Raw genomic sequence first — 13,179 nt, forward strand, 5'->3', positions numbered from 1 at the left:
AACTTCCAGCAGTTCTGCCCCTGAAGACTGGATAAGTGAAAGAAGGAAGACCCAGGATCCACAGGGCAATGGTTAAGTGACTGGACAGTTGATTCACAGAACCTGTGTTCAAACAGAAATTTTGTTAAAAACTGGCTGTGCCTGTTTGAAACTGTTATGGACCCCAGAAGAGCTATGAGCTTTTAATCCAATCTTGTTGGGTGGAACCTTTTGATTGAGTGTTTCCATGGAGATGTGACTCACCCAGCTGTGGGTGAGACCTTTGATTAGATCATTTCCATGGAGGTGCGACCCCGCCCATTCCCGGTGGGTCTTAATTAGATCACTGAAGTTCCTTAAGAGGCTCAGGAAGAGAAACAGAAGCAGGAGCTGACAGAGACGCTGGGAGACGCTGGGAGATGCAGACAGAAGGACGTTTGGAGATGCTAAGCTAAGAGATTAAGTATAGAGTTTGCCCTGGAGAAGCTAAGAGAGGATCCCCAGACGCTTAGAGAGAAACGCCCTGGGAGAAAGAAGCAAGGACGCACAGGAGCTGAGAGAGAGGAGCTGAAACACAACCCGGGAGCAAAGGACCAGCAGACGCCAGCCACGTGCCTTCCCAGCTGACAGAAGCGTTCCGGATGTCATCGGCCTTTCCTCAGTGAAGGTAGTCTCTTGTTGATGCCTTAGTTTGGACACTTTTATGGCCTTAGGACTGTAAATTTGTAACCAAATATCCCTCCTTTATAAAAGCCAATCCTTTTCTGGTATTTTGCATTCCAGCAGTGTTAGCAAACCGGAACACTGGCTATACTCTATTAGGCAAGAGAAGGTATTTTAACCTTTCTGTGCTTTGATTTCATTTTCTACTTAATGGTGACAAGACAATCTACCCCCTCTAGCTTGTTGTGAGTTTTAAATAAGTTAATGTAGGCAAATTCCTTAGAACAGAGATGGGTGTAAGTGTAGCTCTCATAATTTGCGGTAGTTTTTTTTTATTTTTAATTTGTTGTAGTTTTGAGTGAATGAGCTGTCTCCTCTGAGCTTTGGTAATACCTGTTGGGCTGGTTTGCATCTGTCATGTATCCCATAAAAGACTGTGTTCTTTTAATCCACTCTTGTGGGGGCTGACTAATTGTGGGTGGAATCTTTTGATTGGGTTGTCTCCATGGAGATGTGACCCACCCAATCGTGGGTGGGACCTTTTGATTAGATTATTTCCAGGGAGATGTGACCTCACCCACTCAAGGTGTGTCTTAATTAGTGTACTGGAGTTCTTTGAAAAAAACTCACAGAAAGAGAGCTGAGACGCTTAGAGAGAAAATGCCCAGAGACATTTTGGAGGCAGCCATTGAAACCAGAATGAAGAGAGAAGCTAAGAGATGAAATCCAGAGTTTGCCCTAGGGAAGCTAAGAGAGGACCCTCAGACACTTAGAGAGAAACAAGCAAGGACACACAGGAGCTTAGAGAGAGAGAAGCTAAGACAGAAGCCCAGAGACATTTTGGAGAAAGCAACAGAAATGAGAAGCTAACCTTGGGAGAGGCCCGGCACACTCTGGCCATGCACCTTCCCATGTGACAGAGGAACCCCAGATGCCATCGGCCTTTCTTCAGTGAAGATATCCTCCTGTTGAACCCTTAGTTTGGACATTTTCATGGCCTTAGAACTGTAAATTTGTGAACTAATAAACCCCCATTTCTGGTATATTGCATTTCCGGTGGCTTTAGCAAACCAGAACACCTGTCTACCTCCCACCAGTGTCAAATGGGATAAAAAAGTGCTTTTTCAAAACTACCCAGTAGTGATTTTTAAAAAACTTACTCAGTAATCAAATTCTAATCAGTTTTTTATGGACCCATACCTGGGTGAGCATCATTCAAAAGCTTGAGAAGTGAAGAAGTGCATCCATGCATATTTTAAAAAGCTCATTTAAGGAAGGGCTCATTTTACCCCTGAAATTTTGACCAAAAAAAAAAAAAAAATCTTCTAATGTGTCAATAAATATCTGACTTCCCATTGTCTTTTTACAGTTTTCATATTAACAAACAGAGTTTCTATTACCATTTCTATCACCATTTGATTTTTTTTCCCCTCCAGCTTTCTTATTTTATTTTTAAGGAGACACTGATCTGCAGAGGCTTGTTTTTGAAATACAGATTACTTCAAAAGATGTTTTTGCTGCTTTGAGCTTCACATTATTTTCTGATAACCTTTTAAAAGACTTCATTTATTTTGAAAATAATTAACTTCAGCTCCAAGTGTCATTCAATTACTTGACATATTCCTCAATGCAAATGAGGGGTTTCCAGAAGAAAATGACTCCTAATATATAGTTCTATGCTCCCTGGACACTATGGAATTCAGTTCTGGTTTGAGGCTCCCAGACAGTGTGCTAGCAGCTCAGTGTACCATTTGGGTAGATTGTAATTAAAAGGACTGCTCTGCACAGCCTTAAAAGCTTATAATCCATTTAGGTCCTTTTGTGAGGCACTGTTGTTTCTCATTTCCTGTGGACTAAATAGGCAACCTCTTCCATAAGATCTTAAATATTGCCTGGCATGGTACAGGCTTGAATAGCCTGTTTTCCTCTGTTGTGCAATGACCCTCATTTATTTCACTGACTTTTTCTTATCATCAGGACTCAGTTTCCTGTTGTTCAATGAACTTAGCTGATTAACTTTCTTCCAGTGACTGAGGAGTGGCCAGTGGGACACCTTCCACTAAGGAGGGTTTCTGACTCTTCTGTGAGGTTGCATGTGGAGCTGCTGATTCTACATACCCTCATCCCCAGATCTCTGAAGCAGACATTCCTTGCCCTGGCTCTCTGGACCTCATGGCTGCTTCGGAGACCTCAGGGAGTCCCAGCTACCTGAGAGGTGTGCCACAATCTGGAGGCCCGGGAGGTGTGAAAATTCATGCAGCTCCATCCCTGGGCTAAGAAGGGCAGGAAAGGGAGAAGGGGGTGGGAAACCAGAGACCTGAGAGTGTGGCTGAGATGCAATGAATGACTCAGCAGGGTCAGTGTTTCAGGAAGGGAAGGGCCTGGAGAAAGGGCAGGTGCCAGGGAGTTATCTCTCCTGCCCAAACTTCTCTTTTTCTGCTCTCAGACACTGGCCTTCTGGCCTTCTATCTCCTTCCCTACCCACCTGGCCAATCCAGAGCTGCAACACTGCTGCAGGCCATAATGGGATCCTTGGGGACCCCTCTTTCTTCACCCTCATGATGTCATCATAATCAAATTGTTGGAAAGCAGAAATAAAGAGAAAAATCTTAAAATCAGGGAAGAAAGACACATTACATACAGTCATAAAGATAATATTGACAGCAGAAATAATGAAATTAAAAGGGCATTGAGTATGGTGTGTGTGCTTGTTTGAATCTGGTATGTACCCCATAAAAGACTACGTTCTTTTAATCCACTCTTGTCAGGGCAGACCTATTGTGAGTGGGATCTTTTGATTAGGTTGTTTCCATGGAGATGTGACCCACCCAATTGTGGGTGGAACCTTTTGATTAGATTATTTCCATGGAGATGTGACCCCACCCATTCAAGGTGGGTCTTAATTAGTTTACTGGAGTCAGGAAGGGAGAGAGAGCTCAGAGCTGACAGAGACCCAGACACTTGGAGGTGCAGACAGGAAGACGTTTGGAGATGCTAAACTAAGAGATGAAGCCCAGAGTTTGCCCCGGAGAAGCTAAATGAGAAACCACAGATGCTTAAAGAGAAAGCCACTGGAATCAGAAGCTGAAAGCAACACAACCCAGGAGCAAAGGACTGGCAGACATCAGCCACGTGCCTTCCCAGCTGACAGAGGTATTCTGGACGCCATCGGCCTTTCTTCAGTGAAGGTATCCTCTTGTTGATGCCTTAGTTTGGACACTTTTATGACCTTAGAACTGTAAATTTGTAACCTAATAAATCCCTTTTATAAAAGCCAATCTGTTTCTTGTATATTGCATTCCGGCAACTTGAGCAAACTGCAACAGTGTGTGAATACAACTGCTTTTAAAAAAAAAGACATTGAAGTAACATGTTTAAAATGCCGAATGAAAAAAAATAAGCTAACCTAGAATTCTAAGCCCTACAAAGTATATTTCAGAAATAATGGAGATTTTTTTTTTTCTTACAAAATCTTAGAAAATTCACTGCCAGCAAACCTGCAGTACAAGAAGAGTTAAAGTTCTTTAGGCAAAAGGAGTGTGACACAAGAGAGAAATCTGGATTTACACAAAGAAATGAAGATCACTGGAAATGGTAAGAATGAGAATAAATATGCAAGATACTTTTCTTGGCTTTAGATTCTTTAAAAGATAACTCTATAAAGCAAAAAGTGTTAATGTATTATGAGTTACAACACAGGGAGAAGTACAACTTAGGTCAACGATAGCACAAAAATGGGAGGGAATCAATGGAAGTATATGGTTATGATGTTTTTACACTGTGCATGAAATATGTAATATTATTTATCGGTAGATTGTAGTGAGTAAAAGATGTATATTGTAAGCCCTAGAATAAGCACTGAAAATATTAAAAGGTAACAAAACTAGTAAGCCAATAATAAGGATAAGAATGGAAGCATAACAAATACTCATTTAATTCAAAGAAGGCAAGAAGGAAAAATGGGACAAAGAAAATAACTGGCAAGAAGGTAGATCTAAATTCAGACATATAAATGATAAAATTAAACACAAATGATCAAGACAACCAGGTCAGTTATCCATTTTTGACTCAGCTCCAGATCCACCTTTAATTTTCTGTTCTGTGCTAATGGAGGTGAACCCTGTAAACACTGTAGCATTTTATTATAATTTGTCAGCAGAGGGCACTGGAGGGACATCACTGGAGGAAGCGGTTTTTCTTTCGGTTCTGGGAAGCCTTTTTCAGCAGGGTCTCGCTTCACCAGGGGCCAGCAGCACATGGTGCCTCCTGATGGGCAGCTAGCACCCCAGAATTTGACTTCTCAATTCACCAACCCCACGGTTGGCTTCCCAATTAATTCTTCAGCGTGGCATCCCTAGGTTGATATCTTTCCCAGGAACTCCAGAGGGAGGGTAGCTTCTCAGAAGTTTTGCCGGAGTTAGCGGAGTGCATTTCCCTGTGGGCAGCTTTCTCTAACATCCCAGAGGGTGGTTTCCTGATGGGCAGCTTCTCTTAGCACCCCAGATGTCCCTTCTCTTGGTGGCTTCCCAGTGAGTTCTGCTGTTACGGCACCTCTCCACCACTGGGGGGCAATAGCTGGGAATGGATTTCAGGTATGTGTGTGGGGAGTTAACTCTTCTACATTTGTTTATTCCTTGGGTGCTCTGCCTCCATCCTGGAGGTAGGGTTGCTCCCAATATTTTCTATTTATTTTTATGTACTTATTAATTTTTTTTAATCAGAGAAGTTGTAGGCTTGCAGAAAAATCATGCAAAAATGCAGGATTCCCAAATACCACTCTATTATTAATGCCTTGTATTAGGGTGGTACGTTTGTTACAATTGATGAAAGCATATTTTTATAATTGTACTAGTAACTTATGGTCCATGATTTACATTAGGGTCCCCTGTGTTGTACAGTTATATGTTTCTTTGTTTTTAAATTTTATTCTAGTAACATATATACAACTTAAAATTCCCCCTTTAGTTCAGTGCTGTTAATTATGTTCACAATGTTGTGCACCATCACTACCTTCCATTACCAAAACTTTTCCATTGTCCACAAGTAGAAACTCCATTTTTTAACCCTTAACTTCCTATTCCCTACCCGCAACCCATCCCCTGGTAACCTATAATCTGGATACTGACTCTGTTAGTTTGCTTATTCTAATTATTTCATATCAATGTGATCATATAATATTTGACCTGTTGTGTCTGGCTTATTTTACTCAACATGATATCCTCAGGGTTCATCTGTGTTGTGTGTGTCAGAACTTGATTCCTTTTTTATGGTTGAATAACATTCCATTGTATGTTTATACCACATTTTGTTTATCCATTCATCTGTTGATGGACATTTGGGTTGTTTCCATCTTTTGGCAATATATCATCTATTTAAAATTCTCATTTCCTTTTAGGAGATAATCCATTATTAGAGTTAATAATTTTTTATATTAAACTTTCCCTGTTAAAATTATTGTATGGTTTTTGTCTCCTAATTGTTCCCTGACTAATATACAGATCATTTAAATGCAGAGATTGTTAGAATGGATAAAAATGAAAGAACTATATCATTTCTACAAAATAGTCATTTAAGTATAAAGATATAATAGATTAGAAGAAGTAGAAGGTTGGAAAATTTGTAGCATGTATAAACTTTCCAAAGAAAGCTGGAATGGCTACTATAATATGAGAAAAGGATACTTCAGACCAAGGAATATTACCATGGATAAAGAGGGATGTTATATACTGAAACAGGGTCCAATTTGTCTATAATACATCTTAATCTTAGATATGAATACACCCAACAATAGAGCTTCAAAATGCATAAAACAAAAACTCATAGAACTTAAGGAAAAATAGACACACAATTACAGGTGGAGAATTCAACACCTTTCAGTAATTGAAAGCATGAATAATTAAAAATCAGTAGTGATACAGGAGACTTGAACATTATCAACCAATTTGGCATAATTGACATTTATAGGACTCTCCACCCTCAACAACAGAATGCACATTCTTTTTTAAGGACACATCATCAAACAATATTCTGAACCATAAAATAATTTCAGTAAATTTACTATTTGAAATCTTAAGAAGTGTGTTCTCTGACAACAATGAAATTAAAATATTCATGATAAAATACATATCTTGAAAATCCCCCCCCATGTTAGGAATTGTAATATTTCTAAATAACCCACAAGTCAAGAAGGAATCATAAGAAAATTTAGAAAATATTTTGAATTAAATAAAAATGAAATGACATAAAAATCTGTGGGGTGTACACAAAGCTGTGCTTAGAGAGAAATTTATTGCATTGAATGCTTACATTGGAAAATAAGAGAGACCTTAAATCAAGAATATAAGCTTACAAGTTAAGAAACCAGAGAAAGAATAGCAAGGCAAACTAAGGAAGTGGAAGGAAGGAAATAAATTGAAAAACAGAAAAACAATTGATAAAATGAAATAAATCAAAAGCTGTCTGTGCTGGTTTGAATCTGTTATGTATCCTATAAAAAGCCATGTTTTTAAATGCAATCTTGTGGGGGCAGACCTATTGTAGGATTAGATTGTTTCCTTGGAGATGTGACCCACACAATTGCCAACTGCCAGCAGGACTTTTTGATTAGATTATCTCCATGGAGATGTGACCCTACCCGTTTAAGGTGGATCTTGATTAGTTTACTGGCGTCCTCTATGAGAGGATAAAAGGCAGAGACATTCTGAACAGAGCAGAGGGAAGCTTAGAGAGAAAATGCCCAGAGCTGACACAGACCCAAATGTTTGGAGGTGCTAAGCTAAAAGAGGAAGCCCAGAGTTTGCCCTGAAGAAGCTGAATGAGAACCCACAGATGCTTGAGGAGAAAGCCACCGAATCAGAAGCTGAAAGCAATGCAACCCTGGAGCAAAGGACCAGCAGATGCCAGCCACATGCCTTCCCAGCTGACAGAGGTGTTCCCAAGGCAATCATGGCCTTTTCTCAGGGAAGGTATCCTCTTGCTAATGCTTTAATTTGGACAGTTTTATGGCCTTAGAGCTATAAATGTGTAACCTAATAAATCCCCTTTAGACAAGCCAATCTATTTCTGGTATTTTGCATTCCAGAAGTTTTAGCAAAACTTCCACATCTTGTCTTTTTGAAAGAACAATAAAATGGATATGCTCCAGCCAAATTAATCAAGAGCAGAAAGAGAGAAGACACAAATTACCAATATTAGGAGTGAAAGGTGGGACATCAAGTCCTACAGACATTAAAAGGATAAAGCAGGAATGCTGTGGACAATTTCACACCAATAAATTTGAAAATGTGGATAAAATGGACAAATTCCTTGAGAGACAAACGACCAAAACTCACTGAAGAAGAATTAGATAACCTACATTGTCCCGGATTTATTCAAAGAAAACTGCAGTCCCAGATGGCTTCACTGGTTTAGCAGTTTTTGGGGAACTTGCCTGGGGTCTCCTGGCTGGGTCCTCCGAAGGCCTGAGCTACCCAATGTGGCCTTGTTCTGTCTTCCAGTTGGCAGGATTGCCCGGAGCTAAGGCGAGTCAGGGCAATGGGACTTCCTGGAGCAGGAAAAGTTTTAAAAGGCTACTTCTTGTGTTACTTAAAAATGACTTTGAAAAATGATTAATCTTAATTCTAACAATTACTGTTAAGGAACATTTAAAAATTTGACTATTCATTTTCATATTTCTAAGGGGAATAAAAATATCTCACCTTTGTATTTTTCAGCATAAATGTTTAGAAAAAATTAAATTATGGCTTACCAGTGGAAAAGATGTTTTGGATGCTTAATTGTTTTTCTAAACAAGCTGTCTTAATTGTTAAATAGGAAGTGATTAAATTCCTTCTTTGAAAGTTATTTGAAAGAGAAATTAATTGCTGATGTTAAACAATTCGATTATTTACATAGAGTGACCTGTCTTTCCATATGAATTCTTTTGGTAAATTGCTTAGATTTATTATTTATATTTCATGGTCTCTTTTTCACTTTTAGCTTTTATTTTTCAATTTAGTAATGTCATATTCTTTTCAGCATATTTTTTCCCTTACTTTTTTTCTTTAATTAAAGTCAGTTTTATTGAAATATATTCACATACCATACAATCATCCATGGTGTACAATCAACTGTTCACAGTACCATCATATAGTTATGTATGCATCATCACAATCTATTTCTGAACATTTTCCTTCCAACAGAAAGAATCAGAATAAGAATAAAAAATAAAAGTAAAAAAGAACACCCAAATCATCCCTCCATCCCACCCTATTTTTCATTTAGTTTTTAAATGACAAGTAACAGATTTTCACTTAAGGGTTAATGATATAAAGCTTTCCTTTAAGAATAAACGTACTTCGGTGAAAAGAGAGTTGATTTCAGAAAAAAAATCCTATGGAGAGACTTGCAAAACTGACATGTGGCTGAGTGGTCGGCTTGTATTAGCTACTAGTGATTAGTTTTGAGGAAAATAGAATGGTCTTTGTGTACATTTTCTCATTTGCCCCTTGTGGTTGCTCTTTATGGCTATGCTCTTTATGGCGTCTTTTCTACGCGGCAGTGACATCTCTTCAAAGTCCACACATCTCAAGTATGGTACGGGGTCCCTTTGAAGAACCCTACTGACACACACCACAGTAAAAACAAAAACAAAAACAAAAAATCTAGCAAGCAAGTAAACAGTCTGAATGGAAGAGTGCGAAGCAGAGAGAGTCTTGACTTTGTTTTCTAATTGGTCTCTGTAAAAGTATTTGGGGTGGGGTTGCTGACAAAGTTTTTATCTGATTCCCTTCCAGTCTTTGCGAGGTGGAAGGTGGAAAGTGGGTAAGCAGCCCATTTCTGGCCTCGTATCAGAAACTGTTCCCAACTTCTTCCCCGAGCACTCCTTAGCTCCCAACCCATGCTGGCAGTCTGATCAAGGAAGGAGCCCAGCACTGAGAGAAGGTGTTCAGAATTAGGTTTTGTCCTAATTCTGCTATAAACTTGCCATATGAACTTGGAAAAATCACTTCCCCCATATGACTTTCAATTTATAAGCCCAAATGGGATGGATTGAGTCTCTGTAGAGTTGACGTAGTTCAAGGATGCCAAAAGTCTTAAACAAGCTATGATGAAGCTGTGGAGATATGTGTCATTCTCTGCAAGCAGCTCAGGAACCCCAGTGAGTCATCATTCATTCCCATTCCCAGCACTTAACCTTTATCACTGAGTCCCACCCAATGACTTCAATTCAAAGTGACCAGAGGAAATATGTGGTTTCTTCATCCAGCCAGGAGCAGGCACATTCAGTTGTCATTAAAAACAAAAAAAAAGTTCAAGAGCGCTTCTCACCCACCCTGTGTTCTCTGTGTTCACAATGGTAACTGCAAGCTTCAGGGTGTCTACCTGTCTAAAGAGGTGAAGGTATTCCTCTCCAGCATCCAAAAGAGAACAGTAGGTGAGCGAAGTAGAAGTAACCTCAGAATCTGGGCAAAGCATTGTTTTATTTCTTCCACAATAAACGCTGTGTCTGATCCTGAGAGAGACCCTCAGTTATAAACAAATGCTAGTCAAGACTAATAATATTTAAACACAGTACTTAAAAACTAAAAATTTCTGCAAAAAATCAGCAGTGAACAAATGACTGAAGTTTTGAATAATGACCGTCTTGGACCCTATCCTGGCCTTGGTTCTAGTAAAACTGTATCTACAAAAACAGTTTGCCAGTTTTGATTTTTAAAATAGTGCATAAAAATATTATTTATCTTCATTACTGGGTTTTTTTTGGCAAGCCCCAGGCTAATGCTTCAGGAGCCTCATCTAATTCTGGACCTACCTCCAAGGGCATTCCATTTCACACAAAGCCCGTTTTTACAACAGCTACAAGGCCCTTTATGATTTGGCTTCCGCATACTCTCTAAAAGTAAGGAGGATTAGAAATTCTGGGATTCCAAATCTCCCTGAATGTTAGATTTTTCAGTAGAGAAGAGAAGAGACGAGAACTCGATCAAAAGGAGTTTTATTGTCCGGCCATGCACAGGCAGGCTGAAGCCTGAGAAAATGGCGACAGCCCTGAGCCAAGGCAACAGTAGGGTTTATAACGGATAGTTGGCAGGAAGTTCTTTGTCCAGGGAAGGGGAGGCTGGCAGGTCTAAGTATGGCAGTCTCTCAGTGGCTACTTTGGGGAAAGGGGGTAGCTAGCAAGTTTCCATTGGCTGGTTTGAAAGTGGGGGCTTGGAAGCGGGAAACTTTAAAATTTTAAAGTTCAGGATTCCTAAGGGTGGGGGCGGTGGCTTATTGCAGACCTGCAGGGTTCTTAGGGTGGGGTGAGGCATGGTGGCTCTATGGCAAAATTCCTAAGGGCGAGGGTGGGGTAGATGGCTCAGGACCTAAACCTAACACTCAGCAGATGACTTTTGGTAAGGCTGGAAAGGAGGTGGTGAGTGAGCCAGGGGCCTGGGGATCTGAGGATGGGGCAGCTTTCCAGGCAGAGAGAAGAACCTGCTTGCAAATGTCTGAGGTGTTCAAAGGAAATCCAGGAGGACTACATAGGTGGAGGGTGCTGGGTGAGGTGGAGAACAATAGGAAATAATGTTAGAAAGAAAAAGGAGGGGTACAGAACAAACTTTTTTTGAAATATAGGGCACATACCACCCAAAACAAATACATGTTCAGTTCTATGTTATTTACATGAACCATCCAAAATCATGGGCCAAGCACCTGGCTAAAGAGACACTTCCTAGCACCTGGATGCCTACATTTTGTTCCCTTCCAGGCACTAAACTGTTTCTCTCAGTAGCCTATATCCTGTCTTCTAACTGCAGCATAAATTAGTTTTTCCTGTTTTATATATTAACTGAGTTGTATAATATTCTTCCATATTTACTCCTAATTTTAAAGATAAATTCTCTAATCCAGGGATTGATGGTTTTCTTTCTATAAAGTGCCAGATTGTAAATATTCTAGGCTTTGCGAGTCATATGCAAGTTGGAGTTTCAACTACTCAGTGCTGACACTAGCCTGAAAGCATCCATAGACAATAGATAAATGAATGGGCAGAGCTGGTAAGTGGAAGTTTGTAATTTCTTATTATGAGTGGTTATGAGGTAGAGACCTGATTTTTTTTATGAAGTAGTAGTTAATTGTGCCAGCACTGTCAGGATGAATGTCTCCTTGGTTTTGATACTACCAGTATTCTCTAATGCTTCTTGCTCTTCATGTAAACTTTTGTCAGGGTCTCCCAAGAAGAGGATGGCCATAACAAAGTAAGAGTAACAAACAGGAAAAGGGGAAAAATAAAACACTTATGTAAATTTATAAGGAAAGTTTATTAAGTATATTGTGTACAAACTTAATGAGAACTTTACAGAGAATCCTTACCCAAACTTTAAAGCAGAGAGGAACTTGCCAAACAACTCCTTTGTCATTTGTACTTGATGATGTACATCCAAGGCTCCACATGTATCCTAGGAAATTAAAGAGGAACAATTATAGATGGAGCTACTGGTCAGGGAATTTTATAGGGGACGCAGAATTCAGTCATATCAAAGAGATGGGAGTGAAGGCCAATCAAAATTTGAAAAAGATTTTTCTCGTATAATAAAAATAGTATACATATATGTACATACAGAAGATGTAAAGAATTGCGAAGCAGTGTAGCAGCATTTCATCACATAAGAAAATAATGTTGAAATTTTGTCACTTTTTTTTTTGTCAGTGTATGGGTGTGAAAAATTTTATGGATGTGTGTTGTGAAAACTAGGCTGCAGTGAAGCAAATTTGGAAGCAGGGGAAGAGTTGAGGTTGGTATAATCAGATGTGGTGATGGTGGTTTGGGCCAGGATGCTGGTTATGGAGGTGGAGAGAAATTTTAAGATTCTGAATACAATTTGGAGGTAGAGCTGCCAGAATGTGCTGCTGTATTGGATATGTGGAGTCAAAGATGACTTTAACGTTTTGGCTTGAGTAAAAGGATGATGGGAGTTGACTTTTACTAATGAGGGGAAGCTGGGGGGAAGAGCAAGTTCATGTCAGAAACAGAAGTTAAGCTTTGGACACATGAAATGTTACCTGCAGGTAAACTCTCAAGGGGTGATATTAACTGGACAGGTGAATATGCAAGTCTGAAGTTCAGGGGAAAGGACTGAGCTACAGATATAAATGTGGAATTTGCCAGTTTACTAATAGTGTCCCTGGCAGCATGGTGCTTGACTACTATTTGCTGCATGAACCAATGTTTTGGAATATTTTTCTATCATAGAATCAGTTTAAAAAAATGCATTGTATTAGAGTTATGCTATTTTATAAAGCTTATTGGGGAGATTTCCCTTGCTTCCTTCATCCTGTTAATCTTCATAGATCATTGGATTTATTTTTTGCTTGAAAATTAGAAGAAACTATCCATTAATATTAACTAGAAAGGGGATTTAAGATTAGGTTTGGAAGAAAAATTATATGGACAAATATTATGTAAGTAATTGTGTTACTAAATTATAAAGGCTGTGTTTGGGCCCAAACCAAGTTGGTGAAGAGCACGAGCCGGTGCTGCTGTGAATCTGAAAAACATGTCAGGCACTGAAG

Source organism: Choloepus didactylus, chromosome 15 (genome assembly GCF_015220235.1).
Source record: "Choloepus didactylus isolate mChoDid1 chromosome 15, mChoDid1.pri, whole genome shotgun sequence".
NCBI classification, from domain to species: Eukaryota; Metazoa; Chordata; class Mammalia; order Pilosa; family Megalonychidae; genus Choloepus; species Choloepus didactylus.